The sequence below is a fragment of the Rutidosis leptorrhynchoides genome, chromosome 1 (genome assembly GCF_046630445.1).
Source record: "Rutidosis leptorrhynchoides isolate AG116_Rl617_1_P2 chromosome 1, CSIRO_AGI_Rlap_v1, whole genome shotgun sequence".
In the NCBI taxonomy this organism is placed as follows: domain Eukaryota; kingdom Viridiplantae; phylum Streptophyta; class Magnoliopsida; order Asterales; family Asteraceae; genus Rutidosis; species Rutidosis leptorrhynchoides.
The window spans coordinates 607687649-607709213 of record NC_092333.1 but is presented as its reverse complement, the minus strand read 5'-3'; positions in this window follow the sequence as shown (position 1 = coordinate 607709213).

Genomic DNA, 21565 nt, shown 5'->3' with positions numbered 1-21565 from the left:
CTAAGTGTGGAAGATGAATCATCAACAGCCATAGTTGATTGTCTGCAGGAAACATCACAAATGTATAAAGCACATCATTGCGCCATAAAAGTTGATGCATTCATTCAGTGACAAAAATAAAAAACGGCAGGGATTTCCAAATCAGAGTAATCTTCATGTATAAATCTCAAAAAAACGGAAACGAACGAACAGAAATGCATACTAAAGAAACCAAACTTTCATTCAAGGCAGCTTAAAGGAAACCTAATAAAGATATATCAAATAGCCATTTTGTAGTGTATATCACAAAGCAAACAAACTAATTACGTAGAGTATATTCATAGCAAAAAAGCGCAGTCGTGAGAACTATTTATGTATAGCTTTAAGGTGAGTAATAGTGACTTGCAATACAGCAAGACTGCCCAACAAATGAACTCAAAATCTAATCATGTGAATCTTTAATAGAAGGCAGAATGAGTAATTAGACTGACCTACTAAACTTCGCTAACAAGTAGTTTCCACTAAATATACATGATGCATATATAACAATCAGATATGAGATATAACACAAGCAATGCAGACAGACAGAATTTAAATTAACAAAAAGTTTGCCTCTTTATCAGCAGAAGAAAGCAGCTAAGTTCACAGGAAAATAATCAATTAGTAAAAGAGAACATGTAAAGAAATATTTGATGACAAATGTATGAGAATCAACCTACGTCCCTATACAGTTGTTTGTCCTACATTTAATGGATTCAGAAATAAGATGACAAATGGGTGGTTTTCGGTTCTTGCTTCTTCTTTTTTTATCTCAAATTTCATATAAAAACTTGTACAAGTTAGATCATTTAAACTTCCAGTTATCAAAGTGTGTATATGGAAAAAAAAGTGTTTGAAAGATCAATACAAGACAAACCTGAGAGCCCATCATGTGCCCAGCTTGAGGGCCAACAATCACTGGAAAATCAAACTGTCCTAAATGATATCTTTGAAATTAAGAAAACCGAGAATAAAAGTCATTATCAAATACACAAAGAACCATAGAACACAACAATAGGCAACATGTGAAGCAATAGAAAGAAATATGAAAGTTAATCTGTGACAGAAATACTAAGCCTTTTAAAGAATGCAACACGTGTCTCACAATCAATATGCATGAGCCACTCCAGCAAATTTCACATATGTTCATAGCACATCATCTATCTGTGATAAAAATCAAAAAGTGTAAGGTCACGAAATGGGACCAATCATCAAGTTAAACACTTATGAACGGAAATGAAGAACATACATGCTTACTAAATAATCCGAACTTCTATACAGAGCAGAATAAGAGAAAATAGCAAGCTAAGTATATGTTAAATAACCATAGTAAACAGAATACTTATATTATATCCACATCAGCAATCGTGACAGGTGAAGAAAAAGTTTACCACTCTATTTGAACATCACGAAATGAGGGAAAATAGACCACGTACATGATACATGATCATATATCATATATCATATATATAAATGAAAAGATGCCACCAATAAACCTGTCTAACATACCAGTTAAGTTCACAGTGAAACAAACGTACAACCTTCCTGAAAAAGTACTTATCAATAAACTCAACCACTTAACCAATTCAATCTTCGCACATACCAAATCCCAATGAAGATATTACACATAAACACACATTAAAAAGCTATTCAAGCAAAATATATACAAATTTTCAACTTGCTCTTTTTCTTTTTCAGACCACTGAATATCAAATTATATATAACAGCGCAGAATAAGTGTTTCTCATGTTTCTAATTTACTTCACTGTACCAAGTTTAGTTATTAAATGACCTTAGATCTAACTATTTGTATATGTTACATTCAAATTACTTATTCCTTACCAGTACCAGTACAACAATATACCAATATTTAATATTCACATCAAGTATGTACAAACTCAACATATATCTATATGTCTCCATCCATATCACTTGTTGCAGACAATGTAGTAAGCATTTCAAGGAATTAGCATTTCATTCAAACATGTACCTACTTTGACTAAAGTCGGAATCAAACAATCAAGAAAGTAAAAATCAAACATTCAAGAACGTCATAATCAAATATTCACGAAAGTCAGAATCAAACAAAATCAAACATTCAAGGACATCATAATCAAATAATCATGAAAGTCAGACAAATCATATTTGAACAAAATTATGTAAACTGACATCTAAACCATCAAGGGTAGTGTATTACTAACTACAGCACAAGCCATATCAAAGCTGTCAATATTTAACAGATAGGAACCAACATCAAAAATATCAAAGCTGACAATATTTAACAGATAGGCAAACCAGTATTAAAATCGAAACCACAAGGAACTTTTTACAAGCCAAGAAATATCAAAACCAACAATTTAAAACAAATTTAGGTAAAAGCTAATCGAAACCGTCAATCATAAACACAAAATTAACAAACCTACAAGGAACGTTTTATAAAACCTGTCAATCTAAAGATTTGTGCAACAAAGGATCCAAACCAACAAAAAAACGTTTTTTTAACAAACCATGGCATGAACGCACATCAAAACGGTAAACTAAAAAACTTCAAGCCAAGAAAGCATCAACCAATACGGCAACCGTCAAACTTAAACAAATTTTGGCTAACCAACAGACTAAAAACACAAAGAGTGACCAACAAATTATATTTACGTAGATGAACAATATAAAGATGATCAGCATAGCCAAAAAAAACCCCACATAAATGGACTCAAAATCGATTGAAACAAATTCTTGAGTCTCAACAATATATTCGCACAATAGAAATTAGGGCTCAAAATTGTGGCAGAACACACAGGTTACAAAAGCCACAAAATTTAATCCGCATTTACTTAAGGGTTGGATGTTTTGCCAAAAGTAATCTTTAAAGAAAAAAGATTTGATTCAAACGTGTACCTAAATTGACTAAAGTCATAATCTAATATTCAAGAAAGTCAGAGTCAAACATACAAGAAAGTCAATCAAACATTCAAGAAATCATGATCAAACATTCAAGAAATTCGGAATTAAAAACATTAAAGGAAGACAGATCAAACATTCAAGAAAGGCATAATAAAAATTATTGTAAAATAAAGATATAAACGTGTATATTGGAAAATAGTACCAGCAGGAGTGGAACATAATAGTAGCTGGAAAGCAGTAACTCTTCCGGGAAAGATTTGCCCTAATATTATGATGGAAAGCAGTGGCTTAAATTAAGGAGAGTGTTGCAGGGGAAACGTTTGCCCTAATATTATGGTGGAAAGCAGTGGCTTAATTAATTAAAGGACTCAATTAATGGTGGTTTAGAACAATTTAGACGGCTATGGAGGATTAGAACCGCCTGATATCGTGGACTATGGTGGCCGAGGAGAAGTGACTTACCGGAGACCATCACCGGTTTTTATTGATCGGATGGTTTTGGGTTGGGGTGGGGAGTGGTTTACAACAATTTGTGTAGAAGGTAGGTTACCTTTTTTTGGGGTGTTTTTATAATAGTTTTCACAGCGTCTTCTTACAGTTTAATTTTAACGTTAAAATTAAAACTATTAGGCCACTCCTATGGTATAACTCTTTCCCGATCATTTTTCCCGCCACGTCAGCGTCACATCAACACAAACTCTTTACTAATTCCAAAAGAATCTTGCCTTTCCGATAGTTTTGCCTGGCCACCCAAGTTACGAACTGAATTGTGCAAAGGTTTATTAATTATCATATCGATAAGGTTAATGACCAATTCTAAAAATATAACTATTTTTAATTAAATTGTCAATCCTTTCTGAATATCAATATCATCCAAAGTTACATTTAGCATTTGAAATATTTTTCAGAAAATCATAAAATCTATAAAATGGAAAACCACGTTACTCTCGCTTATATGCAAAAGTCGGGCTTATAAAAATGAGGATGACCAATCATCTTAACAGCCGAAGGAGCCCCGAAAATCCATCCGCGCTTGATTAAAATGGCCAATACGTTTTGCCAATTCCAAAGCCTCTTAACTGAAAATCCAAACTCTCATATGCGTAAGTGCATCAGGCATAATAATACCAACAAACATATTTTAAAACTTTATCATTTCTGATATTATTTGTATACGCATGTTTTAGCATGGTTTGGTGAGCTTGAATCCAACTCAGTCCATACATGGGAAGAATTAGTAACAAGGTGTTTAACCAAATTCTATCATATTTCCTTACATACATGCTTAATGAATAACATAGTTAACTTCCATCAAAATGATAACGAGTCATTGTGCTTAGCTTGGGATAGGTTTAAGATGATGCTTAGAAAGTGTGTGAACCATTCCTTAAGTCGAGCATTATTCGGCAATTGATTGTTTTCTAAACTCCCACTAGAACCTGCAAGATTATCAATAGAAACATCGCAAAAGTAACATAATTCGGTTTAGGGTCCATAGTTTCTGATTTTTCTATAAACCGAGTCTTCATCAAAAGTAACATCGCTAAAGCGACTAGCCTCGTTATCGTAACATCGGTAACCCATTTCACCCGAACCATAACCAACGGAAGTACACTTATATGAGTTAGCCTCAAGCGTGTCTCTATCTGATTATTTGGTCTTCACATAAGAATTACACCCAAAGATCTTAAGATGACCACAACTCACCTTTTTACCTTGCCATTCTTCCTCGGGTATTCGAAAATCCAACGGTTTCAAGGTTCCCCTATTGATCATATTGACCGCATCCGCCCAAAACTTCTTAGGCAAACTGGCATGGAGTCATACTCTTAGCCCTTTCGTTCAACGTACGATTCATACGTTTGGCGATCCCATTGTGTTGCGGTGTCTCCGGTATCGTTTTCAACATTTTAATATGGAGCTTAACACAATGGTCTTTAAACTCAAGACTATCATATTCTCGCCATTATCCGACTTCAAGCACTTGACATTTAAAATAGTTTCATTCTCTACCATAGTTTTCCACTTCACAGAAGTATCAAACACACTAGATTTAGATTTAAGAAAATAAATCCATACCTTTCGAGTGGAGTCGTCAATGAAGGTGACATAATAGCAAGAACCTCCGTGTGATTCTATATTTGTTGGACCAAACACACTCATATGAATTAGATCCAATGTCTCCAACTTGGGTGCATTCCCCGATTTCCCAAAAGTCGCCTTTTTTTGCTTCCCATATACACATGGTTCGCAAAACCCAAGCGCTACCTTTTTCAAATCCGAAATTCTCCCACTCGTAATGTGACGACCCGGAAATTTCTGACTAAATTTAAACTTTATCTTTAAATGATTTAATGTTTTCGACACGATAAGCGAAATCTGTAATGTTAAGTCTCAAAGTTTTGGAACTATATTCATGTAATCAATTATTCTTTGACTGTTCTCAAAGATTCACGAACAATATATATAAAACTTAATGTGCATATATATATATATATATATATATATATATATATATATATATATATATATGATTTCAAGTTATTTAGTAAACGATAGTAACATTCGATTATTGATTCGATTGATATTTAGATAAGTTAACTAAAACGTTTAAGATGAACCAGTAAAACACTAATTTGCTACAGTATTTTCGAATTGCTACAGTACCTGAAAATCTACAGTGTTTTCGAGAATCACTATTTGCTACAGTAAAAAAACTTTGCTACAGTAAAACACTATTTCAAAATGAAAATGTATATATGTATATGTATATACTACGAGACGATGATTTATAGAAGCAAATAACCAAAACACTTAATTGATTAATGCTACACTTCGAGTGACATAGTTTATCAATGATTAAGTTTAATTTTTGATAAAGGTACACATCGCGTAACGAAAAGTACTAGTTTTCTAAGCGTACGAAAATGCATTCGAGAAATCGGAACCGGGACATAAGTCGAGTAACAGCGTACGAGTCATCGGACCAAAAATTACAAGTCAACTATGCACGTGAATTTAATATAATATATAATTAATTATATAAATTATATATATTATATATAAATATAATAATATGTCGACGAACTACAAAACAATCGAGTGTGAGCTGGATCCATGAGCCATGCGATCGCATGGCTAGAGCCCATGAATCCCATGCGATCGCATGGGTAAAGTTGGTGGCTCAAGTGCTATAAATTCGATCGAATTTGCGTTTCGTTCACTTCACTCTATTATATATTACTCCGTAAGTTATTTATTTATTTAAATTATTATTATTATTATTATTATTAAGAATAATATTATTATTAATCTTATTATTATTAGTATTATTAATTAGTAGTATACATAAAATACTACGACGAGGTTATGAGCGTGTCACTTTCAAAAATGGGTTTTCGAACGGGATAGAGCTAAGGAAACTATGGGTTATAGCTATGGAGGTTATGGGTAATGTTCGTGGGTATTGTTTGCAAATCAAACCTAGTGTTTATCATCTCTGTTACGTCTACGTACTTTCCTACAATATTAAATCACAATATTGATACGTGAGTATTCATATCTTATCTTTTATATATTAATTGTGTATCCATTTCTAGTGCTTGAGTATATATATTTATGCATGCTTGTATACTAAATTTCCTCGTTAAACAGTTTATGATGAATCACGAATTAAATACATATATTACTGATAAAAGGTATATGATATGCATGTTTTTGGAAAGCTGGCGAAAAATCAATAACTTTTCATTTAGAAATTGCGTAATTTCGATGAACGAATTTAAAGATATGGTCAACTGAATTATGATTAACATTAATTGAAATTGCTTTTGAATCTGCAATTGATATTGTAATGTCCTCCCAATAGGGTCTGGAAGAAACGTTACTAATATCAAATAAACCAACATATTATAATACGAGAACAATACTAAATGAGAAAATTTAACTTTATTGAGTACGCAGCGGAAAATGAAATGTCATTACAATAATGGAAATAACGATAAAGTAATTGTTCATATGCAGAAGTAATAAATGCGATATCTCTTGATCCTAAGTCCAAGTAGCATCACATAAGTAGTAGATAAAAAAGCTTGAATCAAACGACACCTGAGACAAAACATGCTAAAGTGTCAACCAAAAAGGTTGAGTGAAGTTCATAGGTTTAACAAAAGTAGTTATCGTTGTTTTAGACCACAAGATTTAGTTGTAAAGTTGATCTCCCGCAGGATCAAAAAGTAGATCTCGCAGTTCCAAAAGTAGTACTGATTCGTGATATTTTAGACTAAACGTTTGTTTTGTTGCCCCGATGATAAGTTGGCAGTACCTTATCACCATGTTTAAATCATTATTAAGTAATACAAAGACATCACGGTCAAATGTATCGGGGAAGTTAATCCCGATAGGCCTACCCCCAATAATTAAGAATGCCTTATCCTGAAAGCAATTAAAAAATATCACTGTGGGGTCTTAGTAGCATAAGCTAGTCATAGTACAGTTTAGGTTCGTACTTGTGTCTAAGTTGTTTAAAGTATAAAAGCAGCATGTGTCTCACCCCAGTAAGTATAAAAAGTTCTATAGCAATAAGAGTGGGGCTATGAAAGTCACCTTAGTAAGTAGAGAGAGAGTTATTCCTCGGAATAAAGAGTTGAACGAGTGAGCAGGAAAGTCAACCTATTGACATTTAAGAGTAGTTAAGTGTTTTGCCCATGTTTAAGTTTAAGTATGTGTTTAAGTATAGTTTGTTTTACTAAGTTTCTATTCCTAGTAAGTTACTATTTTTATAAAGTTTCCATCTTTAGAAAGTTTCTTATTTTACTAAGTTTCTCTGACTAGAGAGTTTCTACTTTTATGAGTGTTTTTCATTTTAGGATACTTGCCGTATTAGATAAGCTTCCAATCACCCCTTTCCCTTCGAATGGCTAATTTAGATCTAGGGGCTTGAGCCATAGGACCCTTTAAATCGAAAATCCAAACCCTCTGCCTAGAATCTCGTAGAAACCATTCGTCAAGAAAGTTCGAGGATCTATACATCTCTAATACATATCCCAAAATGTTTTTGTGCTACAATATAAGTAGTAGGTTATAGGTGCTAGTAATAGTAATAGTCTATACATGTTAAGTACTAGTATAAGTAGTATTAGGGTTTAAGGTTTTAATATGTATATGTATATATAATTTATATATATATGTATATATATATATATAAAAATATATATATATATATATATTTTACATGTATATATGTATATATAAATCTAGGTGTGTTTATGGATAACAAGTTTATAATATGAATATGAATTAACAAAGATTAAAGTTTATGTAAATAGTTTAGGGTTTATGTTATACCTTTGAAGATTCAAGATAATTAACAAAGAAAAGATGAACACGATGAAGATGGAAGATCAAAGCCTTGAAAATCTTGAAGAACTCCTTGAAGATTCTTGAAGAACACGAAGAACAAGCTTGAAGATCCGAATACCACAAGAGAGGGAGAGGGAGAGATTATTTTTTTTTAGAGAGGATTTTGGTGTGATTTGTGAATGAGAAACTAGGAGTTTATATAGTGCAAGTATTAGAGTGTTAGTCAACATAAGAATGTTCTAATTAATGATTTTATTTTGTTTTATAATTTTTAGTCAACAAAAGGTGGTACTAGTTTATAATTAGTCAACATAAGGATGTACTAGTTTATACTTTATTTTTAGTCAACATAAGGATGTAATTGTTTAAGATTCTTTAGTCTCATTATTATTACTATTATTATTATTATTATTATTATTATTATTATTATTATTATTATTATTATTATTATTATTATTATTATTATTATTACATTTACTACATGATAAGTATTATTTTCTTTTTACTAATTCATGACTTGTATTTATTTTTATTTAGTTCCCAATTGTTTTATTATTTATATAAATGACACTTTTTATTTATTACTTATAGATTAATAGTTATAAATAATATTACTGAAATGCATAAATTTTAATTAGCAGTGAGTGTCGAATAAAAGTTTATTATTTGGTCAACTTTAAATTGATTGTGTATATAACAAACCTTAAATAATTAATACGTATAGTCAGACAGTAAACCCTAGGGTTATTTCAGTAATTTCAGAAGTCAAAAAGTGAGGGTTGTTATAGTACCTCCCCGTTAATAAAAACTTCGTCCCGAAGTTTTAGGTAGACTTCTCGGATGCATCAGCAGTTGAGAAGAGATGGGGATATTTCCGTTTCATATGGTCTTTGCGTTCCCAGGTATATTCGGGGCCTCTACGCAAATTCCAACAGACTTTAATGATAGGTATGTTGCTTTTACGCGTTTGTTTGACCTCTCCTTCCATGATTTCTATAGGTTCTTCAACGAAGTGCATTTTATCATTAATGCGAAGATCATTCAAAATGATGATGTTATACAAGTCATTTCAGTAAATTGGATACATGAAATGTGTTATGAATGGTATTGAGCTCATTTAAAACCTTGAGCATTTTATGCCACAATATTAGGGCAGACAAACAGAGAGGAGTTCGTGAAAATCACAGTCATGAAATTTGATAGAGATCTTCATTGTTTACAACAAGAATATTTTAATGATGAATATAAGTTGAAAAATAAAGTTTTATCACTATTGAATAATATGGATAAAACGATTCGTTTATAGGAAGAGTATAAACGAAGCTATCATAAAAGAGTGAAATGAGAAAATTAAATGTTTGCCTTAACTTTTGACGTAGTCACGATTGATTTCCGGAATTCAAGGAATTAAAGGAAATCTTCGTAATCTATAAGATTTGATTCTCCGGTATTTACGAAATTTTGAGATTTGTTTGATTAAATGCGGTGATTTGCCTCGATTGATGTGTTTGGAATTTTGCTATAAATTAGCTTCTTCCGTTTCATTATCTTCACCACTTATATACTTTCTTTCTCAATTCAAACTTCCAAAAGATTAAGAAAATGCTAAATCCAGTTCTGATCCTGGTTATTATATTGACCATCTATGCAGTCATTCTTCTTTTTCTTTTACCGCCAGAGGAATCTGTTTACTTCTTCTATGCTCTTGGGGTTATAGTGTTTTTAATTATCCCGTGTCTTTATATTGCTATACGTATTGATATACACGGTTTGTAATTTCGGAGTCGTTATCGGGCTTTATATTTTCCCTTATATGTCGGAGCTTTATGCTTTTGTTTCTTCTTCCCGACTTCAAGTCAAGCGAGTAATGGTCCAGAATTCATAGGTATGAAGTTTCGAATGATCATAATATATAAAGTAGAAAGGAAAGGTAATAGCACGATTTGATTTTTCATATTACCAGAATATCCGGAAAAGACCGAATCATCAAGAAAAATATTTTCTTGATATGTTTAGAGGTTAAACAGAATGTAAGAGTCGTGTAACATGGCAAATGATGATTATAAAATCTATGAATCATCATCTTCCATTAAAAACTTAGCATGACTTACTGTAATATAATCACGTTGGCCTGAGGTCTTTATATTATACTAACTCATGCTTCAATTGCCAACACTTCTTCAAAGCATTTATAATTTAAACTCGAATTTTACAGAATATAGAAACTAAAACAGTTTCCTTTATAAAGATATCGCAAAGGGATACTTAATTGCGGACATGAATCGTTATGAAGATATCTTCCGAAATATAGAGGATATTTATGATGATATTTTGGAATTTCTAAGTTCGAAAGTTGATAAAGAAAAATTTTTCGCAAGCTTTTAACATGACTTTGGAGCAAGATATTCTCTAAAGATTTCACCGGATTCAGAATTTCCTGGATTCTTTGAATATAGGGTTTGGCCCTTGTGTTTGTCCTTGGTCTCCTCCATGGTTAGCTCAATCCATTTTTCAGTTCCAGATTTTCTTTTGGGCTTTTCCAACGTACCATTCTTTATTATCAAACTGTTAGCCCTTAAGAACATCTATAGCATTTGCTGCTTCGTCAGCATTCTCAAGGTTAACGAATCTGAATCATTGATTGACAACCCGAGATGGTTTCAAGAAATTTTATTTTTAGATGATTAAACGCTGATTGTAATCGTCAATAGATCTAATGGTTGACGAATTGGCGTTGTTGATTTCAAAAGTAATGAATGATAATTTTGGTGGTTTGATGTGATAATTCATCATAGAATACGAATGAATATAATTCATGAATGTAGTGATCTTTAGGAAGATAACATCTGCTATAGCTTTACTTGAATTCTGATATGTCAAATTCAGAATATGTAATTTGATTTGAATGAAAATGGTTGTTCTTTGGTGCGCGGATACATATGTGGATGTAAGTAGTATAGTTACTGATTATTGACTCAGAATTTGAAGAATGTACAATGTAACATATTAATGTGAGATATAAATATTTCTCGGGTATTACCTACCCATTAAAATATTTTCACAATTAACAGTTTGTACAAAAGAGAAGATATACGTTCATATATGTATTCTTCAGATATAATATAGATTTAATGAGTTAATATAATATTAAACTCATTTGATTTGCGGTTGAAACGAGAATAAATAATCTCCAAAACCTTAGAGATTTCATAATTGTCGCGAAATATTTCGCTAATGAAGTTATGAATCAATACTTCATCGTTCATTGTTATTGATATACCTCAGTATATGATGTTGGTGCTCGTGGAATTCTTGTGAAATTCATAAGGCACGAATGATGTTTTCTAGAAAGTTTCGAGTACATCGAAAATGAAAGTATACAATCAATCATGTATTTGAGTAATACACTTGGTTTATTATGAAATGGAGTTTATTGTGTTGAAGCAGTGATTAACGATTGTTAAGTCATTAACGAAGGATGTACATCATAGCATACTAATGATATGAATTAATCAAGTAGTACATACTAGTTAAGATTCACACGTAATAGCTTAGTATGAAAAGATTTATTATTGTTCCAATCCATATATATAAAGTATACATATGTAATTCTTCAGGAAGAATGAGTCAATACATCTTAACTCATTATTACTAATATTCCTTGGTATCTATGGGGCGTATGATGTTGATGTTTGAGGTACTGAGTGTGATGTTGAGGCGTGGAATGCGGATGTTTTCGTTGGTGAAGCTGGTGATGTTGGTGGTGATGCCGATGGTACTGGTGGTACTGGTTATGCTGCTGGTGTTCGTAGGTTTCGCACCATATTCTCCAGAGCCACTACTCGAGTGCGAAGCTCGTTGACTTCTTCTATTATTCCGGGATGATTGGCGGTTCGGACAAGTGGATGAATAAGATCAAAAATTTTAGATATTATATATTCGTGACTGGATATCCTGGAAATGAGGGTGAAAATAGTGTTCCGAACGGGTTTGCCAGTAAGTGCTTCAGGTTCTTCACCAAGAGATGAATTCGGTTGGTGGAAGGGATCACCTTCTTCTTGTCTCCATTGATTAAGTTTACTACGAACCCATCCCCAATTCATCCAAAATAGATGATGGCTGATTGGTTGGTTCATTCCGGTTACACTGCCATTGGAGCTCGAAGAGTTCGAGGAATCCATATTATGTGTTTGGAATTAGGGTTTTTGATATGAGATTAGTTTTGAATACTGGATGATATATTCGTCTCCTCGAATACGTGTATATAGCAAAAAGATTTCCGTAATTTAAGGAGGGAATTTAGGAAAAGTGTTAGACAAAATCTATTAGGATAGATACGATAAGATATAATAAGATATAATGTGTCTTTACTTTAATAATGGCAGTATGACGTGTCGAGATCATAAAGTGATAAGTATGTAATCTAATAATCTTTTGATTAAAGACTTTCAATTCGTATACTGTGATAACCCAATGATATTTTTCAATTCGCAAACCGATGCATAAAGGCATAAGGCATATAGGTACGTGATATAACAGAGAGTTATATACATTTGAGTGTGAGTAGTAACAATTATAAGAATTTCAAAATCATGGATAATATTTCATGTAATACATATGTAATACACATAACCATGATAGATGACTTATGAATGTCAAGAATTTCTGAAATCATTGTGTCGCGTTTAGATGCGGTGGTGTAATTGGATAGTACTCAGGAAAGTGAGCAGAGTTCTTAGAATAGCTCGGCATTCTAAGATAAGTAAAGTTTCTAAAATATAGTGTAGCATTTAACAGTTAAAGGCAATAATTAAAGGCACTATGGTCAAGGAAAGTTGTAGTCCTACATTAGGAAAGAGACTTTGATTAGAATCTTTAAGTCAAGTTTGGTAAAGCATGATTGTTAAGATTATAAGGCAATCCTAAGTGCTTTAAGTCTAAGGCAGGAAAGGTTATAGTTTCCTAGATTGCTAAGGCACCCTAGCTAGCAAGTAAGGCACACATAAAAATGCAATCCTGGTTCTCTATAACAGCCTGGTTATGCTCTGATACCAATCTGTAATGTCCTCCCAATAGGGTCTGGAAGAAACGTTACTAATATCAAATAAACCAACATATTATAATACGAGAACAATACTAAATGAGAAAATTTAACTTTATTGAGTACGCAGCGGAAAATGAAATGTCATTACAATAATGGAAATAACGATAAAGTAATTGTTCATATGCAGAAGTAATAAATGCGATATCTCTTGATCCTAAGTCCAAGTAGCATCACATAAGTAGTAGATAAGAAAGCTTGAATCAAACGACACCTGAGACAAAACATGCTAAAGTGTCAACCAAAAAGGTTGAGTGAAGTTCATAGGTTTAACAAAAGTAGTTATCGTTGTTTTAGACCACAAGATTTAGTTGTAAAGTTGATCTCCCGCAGGATCAAAAAGTAGATCTCGCAGATCCAAAAGTAGTACTGATTCGTGATATTTTAGACTAAACGTTTGTTTTGTTGCCCCGATGATAAGTTGGCAGTACCTTATCACCATGTTTAAATCATTATTAAGTAATACAAAGACATCACGATCAAATGTATCGGGGAAGTTAATCCCGATAGGCCTACCCCCAATAATTAAGAATGCCTTATCCTGAAAGCAATTAAAAAATATCACTGTGGGGTCTTAGTAGCATAAGCTAGTCATAGTACAGTTTAGGTTCGTACTTGTGTCTAAGTTGTTTAAAGTATAAAAGCAGCATGTGTCTCACCCCAGTAAGTATAAAAAGTTCTATAGCAATAAGAGTGGGGCTATGAAAGTCACCTTAGTAAGTAGAGAGAGAGTTATTCCTCGGAATAAAGAGTTGAACGAGTGAGCAGGAAAGTCAACCTATTGACATTTAAGAGTAGTTAAGTGTTTTGCCCATGTTTAAGTTTAAGTATGTGTTTAAGTATAGTTTGTTTTACTAAGTTTCTATTCCTAGTAAGTTACTATTTTTATAAAGTTTCCATCTTTAGAAAGTTTCTTATTTTACTAAGTTTCTCTGACTAGAGAGTTTCTACTTTTATGAGTGTTTTTCATTTTAGGATACTTGCCGTATTAGATAAGCTTCCAATCACCCCTTTCCCTTCGAATGGCTAATTTAGATCTAGGGGCTTGAGCCATAGGACCCTTTAAATCGGAAATCCAAACCCTCTGCCTAGAATCTCGTAGAAACCATTCGTCAAGAAAGTTCGAGGATCTATACATCTCTAATACATATCCCAAAATGTTTTTGTGCTACAATATAAGTAGTAGGTTATAGGTGCTAGTAATAGTAATAGTCTATACATGTTAAGTACTAGTATAAGTAGTATTAGGGTTTAAGGTTTTAATATGTATATGTATATATAATTTATATATATATGTATATATGTATATATATATATATAAATATATATATATATATATTTTTTTTACATGTATATATGTATATATAAATCTAGGTGTGTTTATGGATAACAAGTTTATAATATGAATATGAATTAACAAAGATTAAAGTTTATGTAAATAGTTTAGGGTTTATGTTATACCTTTGAAGATTCAAGATAATTAACAAAGAAAAGATGAACACGATGAAGATGGAAGATCAAAGCCTTGAAAATCTTGAAGAACTCCTTGAAGATTCTTGAAGAACACGAAGAACAAGCTTGAAGATCCGAATACCACAAGAGAGGAAGAGGGAGAGATTGTTTTTTTTTAGAGAGGATTTTGGTGTGATTTGTGAATGAGAAACTAGGAGTTTATATAGTGCAAGTATTAGAGTGTTAGTCAACATAAGGATGTTCTAATTAATGATTTTATTTTGTTTTATAATTTTTAGTCAACAAAAGGTGGTACTAGTTTATAATTAGTCAACATAAGGATGTACTAGTTTATACTTTATTTTTAGTCAACATAATATTACTGAAATGCATAAATTTTAATTAGCAGTGAGTGTCGAATAAAAGTTTATTATTTGGTCAACTTTAAATTGATTGTGTATATAACAAACCTTAAATAATTAATACGTATAGTCAGACAGTAAACCCTAGGGTTATTTCAGTAATTTCAGAAGTCAAAAAGTGAGGGTTGTTATAGATATTTAAACAACTTGTTTATAAGATTGATAAATTGAATTTTCAAATATTACTAATCGAGTAAGTGAATTTTTATACAAGTCACGTCTCGTCTTGTTGAGCAATTGTCAAAACTGATTGTTTTATCATATTTTAAAAGCCTTATAAAAACTATAGTTTAATTTTACAAGAATTGGGAAACTATGTGAAATGTTAAAATGTTTCGATTGACATGATCATTCAACTATAGTATCGAGTCAAATTGACTTTTTGAAATGACTTTTGATAACTTTTGTATGTCAATCTCGAGCATTAGGATTGTGATACACTATGACCTGACCTAGCTTGATAGACATTTATTGACCAACATATGTTCTCTAGGTTGAGATCTACGGTTATTTGGTATTCCGAGTTTCAGTCACATTTCGGTGAACGACTTTACGTGCTGCTAAGGTGAGTTTCATTTGCTCCCTTTTTAATTGCTTTTGCAATCTATATTTTTGGGCCGAGAATACATGCACTTTATTTTAAACGCAATGGATACAAGTACATACTTAATTCTACACTGAGTTTGAACCGAAAATCCCTTAGCTTTGGTAACTAGTAGCTACCGGTTATAAGAACCGGTGGGCGCGAATAGTGGTATATGGATCCATAAGGCTTGACATCCCCGTCTGTTCCAGGTATAGAAACCCTAGCCTGAACTATAAAACAGACGTATGCTATTTGAGTTTAGTACACGTTGGATTGCGTGTATTGTACATATTAGTTGCATGTATGTTAAAACAGGGGTACTTATTATAACGTTAAAGTTTAGTTACCAGGGTGCTCAATCTTGTAGAATATTTTGATAAACGTTTCTGGATGAAACAACTGAAATCTTGTGATCCACCTTTATGTACAGATTATGCAAAACATTAAAACTATGAACTCACCAACCTTTGTGTTGACACTTGTTAGCATGTTTATTCTCAGGTTCCCTAGAAGTCTTCCGCTGTTTGCTTATATGTTAGGCAAGCTATGTGCATGGAGTCTTACATGGCATATTTTTCAAGGAAACGTTGCATTCACCAAATCATCACCATGTATCTTATTTTGACTGCATTGTCAACGGAAGTACTATTGTAAACTATTATTTACGGTGATTGTCTATATGTAGAAATCATCAGATGTCGAAAACCTTTGATTTAAATATTCATTTATGGTGTGCCTTTTCAAAAGAATGCAATGTTTACAAAACGTATCATATAGAGGTCAAATACCTCGCAATGAAATCGATGAATGACGTGTTCGTCCATATGGATTTGGAGCGATCGTCACACGTAACAAGCATCTTCATACATTTCTCACTCATATGCCCGAGTTTTCAATGCCACGGAGTAAAGTTCGCTCCAACATCAACCGTAGCAACCACATTGTCTCCATCAAACACCACAACCATATAAAGTGTTCCCGTTTTATGTCCACGTGCCACAACACGACTACACTTAACCACCTTTCATTGGCGATTTTTCAAAAGTAACCGTGTTACCTTCCTCATCCAATTGAGCGACCGATATAAGCTTCCTTTTTTTTTTTTTTTTGAAAAGCAAGAAGGACTTATATTAAACAATCACGAATAGTACATGGTTGACTGGGCAACCTTAACAACACAATACATCACGAAAGAAATAGAGAAAACAAATTACACCGCCCTAAGCTAATTGCAAAGATTGCAACTAACAAAAGAGAGAAACTAAGGTTGTGAGAACCATTGAAGCCAATCCATAATATGACCCTTGCAACGTCGTGAAATCCAATCGTATGAAAGAACTTGAACCTCGCTAAATAAAGATGGGACCGTCTCGAGCTTATTCTTGAACACCTTTGCATTTCGATTCTTCCATATAATGTAACAAACCACCCAACAAACCGCTTGCCATTGGTTCCTTTTGTGATCATGTGCTACGTAGCCGAAGGTACCATTAAAAATATCCTCATACCCGAATAAAGCCGAATTATACCCCCACCATTTAAGGACTTTCGCCCATATGTCTTTGGCCATTTGACAAGAAAAAAGTATATGTTCCACCGTCTCAATGTCACCATCACAAATCGGACATCTCACGCTGTTCAAATCGATGCCCCGTTTATCTAACTCGAACCTTACCGGTATACGACCTAATCTCGCCCGCCAAATAAACACCTCTACTTTTTTTGGAACCAAACCATTTCGCAACGACTCAATTGAATTAACCGCACGTGGTAGGATGACTTTGTCCACTAGAACCGAACAGTCCTTGACCATATATGTACCCTTCGAATTGAGATTCCAGCTCCAACAGTCTTTTTTATCTTCGATCAGCTGCAAGTTCCGAACAGTATCTCGCAATTCAGTTAGTTCACTATTCGTTCGTCCCATAGGTGGATAGGCCCAATTGCCGAGCCCATCTCCCTTAAATTCTTCGGTTTTGTTACTGATGTTGATATCTTTGTCAATCTCGAGCCTGTATAATCTTTTGAATTTGTCTTTGAGGCTTGCGTTCCCCACCCAAATGTCATTCCAAAAAGAGGTGCTTTTCCCGTCCCCGAGCAAGCGTATGAAAGACTTAGAGAAAGAAATCCCTAACCCGTCCACATGTTTTCCTGCAACACAAATAGAATTCCAAAGGCTAGCGTTTGGTTTTCGGACAAGCCCGTTTCCAAGCACAAGACCTCCATTAGAACCATAAATGCTACGTATTACGGCGACCCACAAAGTGTTAGTTTCGGTTTTAAACCTCCACCACCACTTACAAAGAAGAGCTAAATTTTTACTTTTTAAGGACATGATATTTAAACCTCCTTCTTCGTGAGGAAGAAGGATTTTTTCCCACTTAACCCATGACATTTTAGAGTTAGAACCCGTCCCGCCCCAAAAAAATTTCCGTCTCACACTCTCGAGAGAATTTAGCACACAAGTAGGGGCACGAAAGAGCGAGAAGTAATAGAGAGGTAGGCTAGAGAGAACCGACTTAACTAAAGTTAACCGTCCACCGAATGAAATCATTTTTGCTCTCCAGTCCGCTAACCTCTTGTTAAATTTCTCGATCACCGGGGACCAATCATTCAATTTCTTCATCTTATTACCCACGGGAATACCCAAATACATGAAAGGCAACCGACCTGCAAGACATGAACACCAAGACGCAAGAGCTTCCACGTTATCATTACTAATGCCTATCCCAAATAATTGACTTTTATTATAATTAACCTTCAACCCCGAAGCCCGTTCAAAACATTCCAACAAGTACATTAAATTTCGCGCATTACGTCTACTCCATTCGCCAAAAAAAATCGTATCGTCCGCATATTGCAAATGAGAAATGACGACTTTATCTTTACCCACCTCCACCCCTTTATACATCCCTCTCTCAACCGCCTTTTTCGTTAGGATATTAAGTCCCTCCGCTGCAATAATAAAAAGGAAAGGTGATAAGGGATCACCTTGGCGAACGCCCCTTTTAAGATTAAACTCACTTGTCGGAGACCCGTTTATGAGAATGGAGATTGTAGCCGATTTAAGACACGAGGAAATCCACTTACACCATTTGGTACCGAACCCCATACATTTCATCACTTCAAGAAGATAATCCCAATTAAGCGAATCAAAGGCTTTCTCGAAGTCTACCTTAAAAATTAGGCCGTGCTTTTTGTTTCGTTTAAGATCTTCGACCACTTCATTTGCAACTAACGCACCGTCTAGAATATATCTACCCCCAAGAAACGCACTCTGTTCCTTCCCTACAAGACTAGGTACCACTTTACAAATTCTCAAAGACAACATCTTCGAGATAATTTTATAATAACTGCAAATAAGACTAATCGGGCGATAATCACTAAAACTCAGCGGGTCCGATTTCTTCGGAATAAGGGAAACAAAAGAGGCATTGCAACCCTTTGAAAACTCGCCAAAAACCCAAAACCAGTTGATAGCACCTACCAAATCATCTTTGATTATGGACCAAAACTTTTTGAAAAAACCAAAGTTGAACCCATCCGGTCCCGGGGCCTTCGAACTACCACAACATTTGACCGATTCCCAAATTTCCCCTTCCGTGAAAGGAGCTTCTAAGAGCTCGTTGTCCGCTGATGTAATCAATTCAGAAAACAGCCCTTCAAGGCTTGGTCCATCCGAATTATGTACCTCGAATATGCTCTTAAAATGGTTGAAAGCAACTTCTTTGATTGTATTAGGATTTTCACACCAAGACCCATTAACATTAATCCCCCGGATGTTGTTTTTATTATATTTCCTCTTTAAGGAATTATGAAAATATTTTGAGTTTTCGTCTCCATCGATCATCCAACGAACACGAGCTTTCTGTTTTAGCATCCCTGTCTTGATTTTTTCCTTTTCCATCCATGTTTTTCTCGAGTTTAGCCATTTAGTCCGCTCTTCATCCTTTAAACTACCTACTTCTGCTTTCATTTCAAGATCCGTTACCACCTTTTTAACCGACTCAATCTCACAATCAAGCTTGCCAAAGTGAACTTTACTCCATTCTTTAAGGTCTCCTTTTAATCTTTTTAACTTGTTACGAAAAACGCAATCCTTCCGGTTACCCCCCATTGGACCAGACCAAGAATCGGCAATAACCTTGTCAATACCCTCAACCACGAACCAATCATCAAAGATTTTAAACGGTTTAGGCCCAAAATCCACTTCACCATCCGACATCATAATAGGACAATGATCCGATACAGTTCTATCTAAAGCCACCACTTTTAGATCGGTCCAAAAGCTAAGAAAGTCGTCCGAAACCAAGAATCTATCTAGTTTACTCATTTTCAACCCATCATCACTAACCCTAGTAAATTTCCTCCCACCCAAAGGAATGTCCACTAAACTATTTCTATCAATAAACTCGTTAAACCTCCTAGCCCGATTATAAAAAAATTCACAATTCAATCTTTCCGACTTTTCTCTAACCTCATTAAAGTCCCCACAAATGACCCACGACACACCATCAATACACAAGATCTTGTCAAGCGAATCCTAAAACTTACATTTATTGGCGTCATCATGCGGACCGTACACATTGACAATAATCGATTCATTTCCCGACTGTTTCCATTTCCCCCGTATAGCAATAAAAAAGTCACCAATTAGCTCACTATAAACCTCGAAGATGTTTTTATCCCAAATTATTAATTGTCCCCCCGACTTACCAATCATTTCTTTTTGAACATACCCACAATCATTAGAACCCCAAAGCCCGAATATCCAATTGTCGACAAGGTTATGACATTTAGTTTCTTGAAATGCTAGAATAGAGGGCCTTTCGACCAAACATAAGCTTTTAACATCACCAAACTTACTTTCTTTCCCGGACCCAAACCCACGAATGTTTAAGGAAATAATCTTCATAAATAAAAAGAAGATACAAACAGAGAAAGAAGACACTTACATATCTTTCTTGGTCCATTTTAGACCAAGATTGGTGCCGAATTCCTCAACTCCAATACTGTTTTCTGATATCAATTGGCTCACCTCCTTCTTCTTGCTATTCCTAGACGACGATGGCTTCTTACTCAGTTTCGATCTTCTACTACCACATGTCACACAATTAATCCCACTTGGATCCTCAACGCCTTTCCCTTTCCTAGTCGATTTTTTCGCATGTAAAATTTTCGATGAAGCTTTCCAGTTGCCGATGGAATTCCAGCAGCAATTGGACGAATCAGAAGCATAAACAACCCCTTTACTTGCTTTTTTAGGCAAATAGTTGTTAGCGGTATCCATAACATTCAACGAGGATGTATCACCGGAAATCTTAGCCTTCTCCACCCCGTCACCACCGTAGTTCTTAACTGGACTTTTACATTCTTCTTCATCCGATGAGCAATCGGTATCACCGAGATCCTCTATCACCACATTATCTCTTGGATCGGCCGACCTAATGACATTAAACTTATTTTGATTAATAGGCCCATCAACACTAAGCACCTTTGCTGGATTATCACGAGGTACTGGGCCAGATTTATCAACATGAAAGTTGGGCCCATTTAAGTTGAAGTGAGCTGACCCAACACTAGTACCCGAATAACAGCCCTCAGGATTTACTTTTTTATTCGAGACATCAGACCTCACCTTGGTATCCAGAGTCTTGGACTTGGAGATATTTGCATCTATAGGTGATTCTTGCACATTGGACAAAAAAGCATCATCATTATTAT